The following is a 6,199-nucleotide window of genomic DNA, read 5'->3' on the forward strand; positions in this document are numbered from 1 at the left end:
TGCGCCCTATAGCCTGACGCTTCGGATCCACCCCCCGCTTCTGTTCTGATCCCTCAGGGCCAGAGCCTCACCCAGGCCCCTCACTCATCTGTGTCCTTGGACTTCTGGGAAGCGGGCAGCCTTCCTCTCCCCACCCCCCTGCTGCCCATGCCCATGCCTGGGCCTCTGATCCCTTCTCCTGGGCACTTGCTGAATAGAGCCTTGTTTTCCACCACTGGTCAGGGCGCCACTCAGAGAGGGCAGCCCCTGGGGGGCTGTGTTGTCTTTATCCTAAGATGCCAGGCTGTTAGGCAGAGTACAGCCCAAGCCCCCAGCTCAAAGAGCTTCTCGGAAGCATCTGAGGGGGCTGGGGTGCAGTGGGGAGCAGGCTCTGTGCCCACCCCTGACTATTGTGTCTGTGCCAAGGTGAGTCATTCAGTGGGCACAAGGAGAAGGCCCTGGGTGGCAGGGGGCGGCCAGCCCAGCTCTGCCAGGTCTCCAGCTCTGTAGACAAGGCCTGGCTGCCTGCCCCCTCGCCAGCTCCCAGAGCCCGCTCACACCCCTGAGCTCCAGTCCGGGCAATGCCTCTTACCCCACACTGGGTAGATGCTCTCCATTCGGGCATGTTATGGGCTGCTTGCCGAGGTTTCCCCTGTGAGTCCCAGCACAGAGAGGGGAGGCGAGGGTCCCTAAGTCTTTAGCCACACCTGATCCTGGACCTGAGCAGTAACATGGGAAGGGAAATCTTGAGGAGGGGACGCCCCATGACTTTTGATCCTGCTGAGGATTGGGGAGCTGGGAAAGGTCAGGGGACATTACAAGAAGAACAAGACTGAGGGCAAACCCTCGTCCCCACTACTCTCTGTGTCTGGGAGCGGCTGTCCTTCCAGCTTGCCGGGCAAGTCACAGTGTGCGGACTTCTCTCTCCATTCCAGTAAAATCTAGTTGAAGGGAGTGCAAAGCCATCTTGGAGGGAAAATATGTCACAAGAGCAGGAAGGGCTTGGCAGTGAGGCTCACTGAATCGCACCTGTGTGTGTGTGTGTGTGACACAGCACTTGGGCAGCAGCAGAGGGAGGCCCCCCTTCACCCGCTTCGGCCACCTGCCCTGGACCTGTGTCACCCAGGCTTCTCACTCCATCTTCAACCTCCATCTGACCCTAGACCCATCCCCCACGCCCAGCCCTTAACCATCCGAAGATGTCCACACAAGAACCAGGCTGGTTGTGGTCATTTGCCAAACTTTCATTATTTTATATCACACATTCATCGTGGAAAAATCAGAAAACACAGATAAGCAAAACGAAAAAGTTCAATTAGCCATGATTTTGCCACCTGGAGATAATAAACACTACCAGATTTCCCCCCACATCTATAAATTCTTTTTTTTTTTTTTACAAGTGGGCTCATGCCGTACAAATTATTTTGTAATTTGTTTTTTTTTTCACTCAGCAATATGTTGTGAACATCTTTCCATATCAATAAATATTTATCTACATCATCATCTTAACAGCTGCATGGCTCTCCACTGTATGCATTCATTTGCCCAAGCTTTATTGTTAGACACACACTCGTCCCCCGCCCCGCCTCTCTCTCTCCCTCTCTCTGTTCTAGATCCCACTATGCCGCCCAGTTGCTTCAAACACATGCAGCTCCCAGCATCCCCCACTACTCCCATCCTCCTGGCCTGGCTGAGGCCCCATCTCTGCGGCCCCTCCTCTCCTGCCTCCCTAATCTAAGGGCCTCACCATCCGAAACCTCAAGCCAATCCCTAGACTGATTTCTGGATAGACAGCAGAAAGCTGCAGGCCTTGGAGAGAGGATGCCTGGATGTCCCTCTGCAGGGCCTTCAGCCAAGATGTGCCCCCACTTCAAGCCAAGGTGGGGACAAGATGGTCTCCCACCCCCTATGCCCCTCCCCTGTGTCAGAATCTGCCAGGATGCCCTCCTGCTTACAGGGCCCAAGTGCCTCCTGGGACAGATCAATAGCACACCTGGCCTCAACCCACACACCAGATGCCTAGCGTTTTCTAAATTTGCCAGCTTCTAATTCAAGCCACTAGACTGCTGCCCACTGGCTCTCCTTGTGCCCCTGCCCAGTTCTCAGTGCCTGGCACAGCATGGCAGTCAGCAAGCGTGGGTGGGATGAAGAGAACTTGGGTCTCTCTGGTGGACTCCTTGGCCACTACTGAGTCCATCCATCCCATGTGGGTCCCGACCCCGAGGAAGGGAACCAGGCCCTGGTGGCCACTAGATGGCACTGCGCAGCTGCCCAGGTTCAAGAAACAGCAGGGCGCCGCAGAGGGGAGAACATGGGTCTCACAGCTGTAGGTAGAGTTTCTAACACCCACATTTGTATCACCCAGAGGGATCACTCCATTTATTCTCTTGAGTTGCTTCTAACTGCTATGACAGTGCCCTCTAGAGGAGAGCAAGGCCATGGGCATTCAATGGCTATGTGATCTTGGATGACTTCACGAACTTTCTCCGAGTCTCCATTTCCACACCTGTAAAATGGGGACTCGCCGCACTTACTTCCAAGGTGGCTGTGAGGATAAAGTCAGTGAAAGCCGGACACAGCAGTTGCTCTACAAACCATAGACTCCATTTAATAACACGTCCCCGGTGCTTTACCTATTTACACGTTAGCAATGGGGCAGGCCTAGCGGGGCCAGAGCTGGGTCCTCCAGGGGGCGCTGGCATGTCTTGTTAGCTCCACTGGGGGTGGGGAAGGGACAGTGTATAGGTACCTCCCCAGGACAGTTACCTGGGAGTATGGAGAGGACACAGGGGACACCAGCCAGTGAAGAGATCATAGGAGGCAACACCATTTGCCCCCAGACCACGAGTTGTGTGTGGCTTTGGGTCTGCCAGGAGACAGGTGTGAGTTACCTCTGACTACCCCGGAGTAGCAGTTCCCAGCTTGCTTTCCCGCCTCCCTGACTCCCCCCAGGGGCTCTGTCCCTCCATCCTTGCCCTTCCCCAGCCGTAGACTTAAGGCCTACAACTCCATTGGCTTGAGAAGCTCTGGTGTTTTTATATTTTATTTTATCTTTCTCAAGTAGGCTCCACACCCAACGTGGGGCTCGAACTCACGACCTGCAGATCAAGAGTCGCCCGCTCCACTGTGAGAAGATCTTAGTGTGTCAACATGTCCCATCGGAGTGGGTCTCTCCTGCACCTCAGCCTGAGGCTTCCCAAGGAGAGGGGCCCCATGGATCGGGGCTTCCTGATGTTAGGACCTATATCTTTCCATCAGAATGGAGTCTCCCTAACAATATGGTCCCTCAGGACACCCTCTCTTCTTGGATGGGAGCTCCCTGATGCAAGCGCTCATGGTTCACCGTCAGACAGGAGCTCCTTGAGGGCAGAGACTGTCTCCCCTTTTAGCCGGAGAATGGCTACCTCAGGCCCCTGCTGGTTCCTTCTCCTGTCATCTGTCAGCCTGTGCCAAGCCAGCTCTGCTGGTGAGAAGTGCCCAACTCCTGTGGCTGGGAAGTGGCCCAGCTCCTGGATGAACCCCCAGACTCCTTCCCCTTCCTCTTTCCTGGCCGCTGTCAGCTCGTGGTTGGAGGCATCAGCTCACTCACCTTCACAGACCCAGGGGCCAGGCTGCGGCCCTGGGGTTAATAAACTTGGACCCTTTCTCTCCCCGCTTCTCCCCACCCTCCCGGGCGCTTCAGCCTGCCCCCCACTTTCCAGCCTCTAACCCTGAGACCTGCTTTTTAATTGCTTTCCCCGATCTGTTCTGCTCCCTGCTCCCCTCTGTCTCCCTGCCTGACTGAGTCCTTCTGGGAGGGTGAGAGGCAGGGGCCAGATGTGTCCCTGGTGGGAGGAGAGGGCTGGCAGGCAGCCTGTTATTTCCAATCCAGTGGTCCTCCAAATGGACAGGATGCGCCAGGGAACAGGGGTGGAAAGGCTGTAGGCGAGTTGAAGGGAACACTTAAGGAGAGCTAGAAAATACAGCCATGGTCTCCAGGCCCTCGGGGGGGACTCTGGTCGCTTCCTCCCCCTACAACCTCCACCCAAGCCCTCCGAGGTCCCTCTTCACAAAAGAACCACGGAGGAGGGGAAGACAACCATGAACTAGATTCTGTCTGGGAACCAGGATCCCCCAAGCTTAGCTAAGAGCCAGAGAGGGACATTCCTGGGAAAACTGGGAGACAGATGAGCAGGGGCCTGAGATGCAGGACTGCTAAGTTAGCAGCATGCCCCACCCCCTCTGGTGACAAAGTCCCCTGTGGGGGCCGAGCTGATGGCTGGGGGTGGGAGGACCCAGGGGGAAAAGCGGGGTCCCTCCTGTTGACAGGTCCCAACACTGAAGGAGGTTTGGGCTTACACTCGGGTAAAAGGGACAGGCACCATCCCGACTCCCTGCGTGAAGGGACAACGTCTTGTTCTGTGTCTGCAGCTCCTGGCACTGAACCTGGTTCTCTGAATCGGACAGGACTTGGTACCCCAGTGTGGGGTCCAGACACCAGCTTCGGGGCCTCAGGTGGGCAAGGAGATGGGTGCAAAGGGCCTGGGAAGAGAGTATTCTAAACTCCCAAAAGTGGAGTGAGGGGCTCTGCCCAGAACCCCAAGGTGAGAGACGCCAGGTGAAGCAGGAAGAGGGGCCTTAGATCAGGCTGGGCCTGCAGTGGATGGGGGGGCCATTGATTGCCGTGTCTCCAGGATGACTCTCTTTATGTAAGAACAATCCAATCTCAGAGCCTCATCGCCGCCCACGGAGGTCAGCTGGGAGCTGGCTGTCAGCTCGCTGCCCCCTCAGCCCCGGCCAGCTCCCTGCAAAGCTGGGACCAGCCAGGCTGCCTCCTGGCCAGCGGGACACCGTGCAGCGAGCACTCCCAGCCCGACCTCCTGTGATTGAGGGCAGGAGCCACACGTGCTTAACTCCATTGGCAGAGTCTTTGTACATTTAATGGGTCACCCGAGAGCATATCTTGCACCATGGAGCCACAAATGTTTGCTGAGCGAATGGCCAGTTGCAGAACATCCTTGTCAAGAGTGACCTCTTCCACTTGTGGGCTGCCCCCAGCCTAGGCAAATTCTGCCTCGTGCGATGGACCCTGTTGTGTGAGGCTTGCCCTTCTGGCCCTCGTTACCAGCTGCCTTGTCCTGTGCCTGCTGCCCCGGTGCTTGCAAGGGTGATGGTGACCATCAAATGAGATAATATATGTGAGGGCCCCAGGAAATGCGCAAGTTATTCCATTTGAATCCAACAGCACTCAGCCAGGTCTCCTAAGGTCAAGGCACCACGCCAGGCCGCTGGGGGCTACAGATGTGGAGCTGTGACTGCTTCTGTGGGAATCATGGAGCATGGGGGGAAAAAACTCATTAAGACTAATTGGAGAGGCGGGAACCCCAGGCATGCAGAAAGAAATGCCTGTTCACTTCTAAAGGCAAACAGCTTGGTGTTATGCGAAGAACCAGGCCCTGGTCCGAATCCTGGCCCTGCCACTTGCTGTCTAACCCTGGGCACGTTTTGTTAACCTTCTTGAGTCTCTTTCCTCATTATACCTCATAAGGTCGCAAAGTTTTGTGAGATGCCTGCAGCCGGGCAGGACCCAGGGCGCCTCTTCTGTGTTCTTGTCTCCATTCCTCCAAATAGGAGTCCAAACTGAGTGGGGCAGGGCTCACCAGGTAGAGGGGGAGGCTGCTCCCCCAGAACGGCGAGGGCTCATTGGAAATTAGCAGCATTATTTACACGCTACTCAAAATGTGCTAAATACCTTTAACATGTTTGTTTTGAGAAGCAAGTTAAACACAGACTCCTATAATTTTATTGACACTATTAATTCATTCAGCCAGCCACATCTTCCTGGAGAGACAGAGGTGAACCTGTGTTGAACCATCACAACCCAAATGAGTGGAAAGGAAAGCCACGAATAGGGTTGAGAGTGGGGCTTTTGGAGCTGGAGGAAGACTGTACTGGGTTCAAGCGGTCGGGGCTTAGCCTTGAGCCTTGAGCCTCACCTGAGACCTGGGGCCGCTAAACATGCTCCCTCACAGCAGGACTCTTAGCAACCTCTGCCCAAGGCCGCAGAAGGATGGTGCAGGCCTGTACGTGGGATGCTTTCTTCACCCACTCAGGAGCAGAGGGCCTTGGTGGGGGATGGGGCCACGGAGTAAGCAGCAGAGCTCACCCTTAGCCCCAGACCTCAGGCTGCCGAAGGAGGCAGTGGGGAACGCTTTCTATATTCAGAATCTTCTGGGGAAGG

The sequence above is a fragment of the Lynx canadensis genome, chromosome E1 (assembly GCF_007474595.2).
Source record: "Lynx canadensis isolate LIC74 chromosome E1, mLynCan4.pri.v2, whole genome shotgun sequence".
Lineage (NCBI taxonomy): Eukaryota > Metazoa > Chordata > Mammalia > Carnivora > Felidae > Lynx > Lynx canadensis.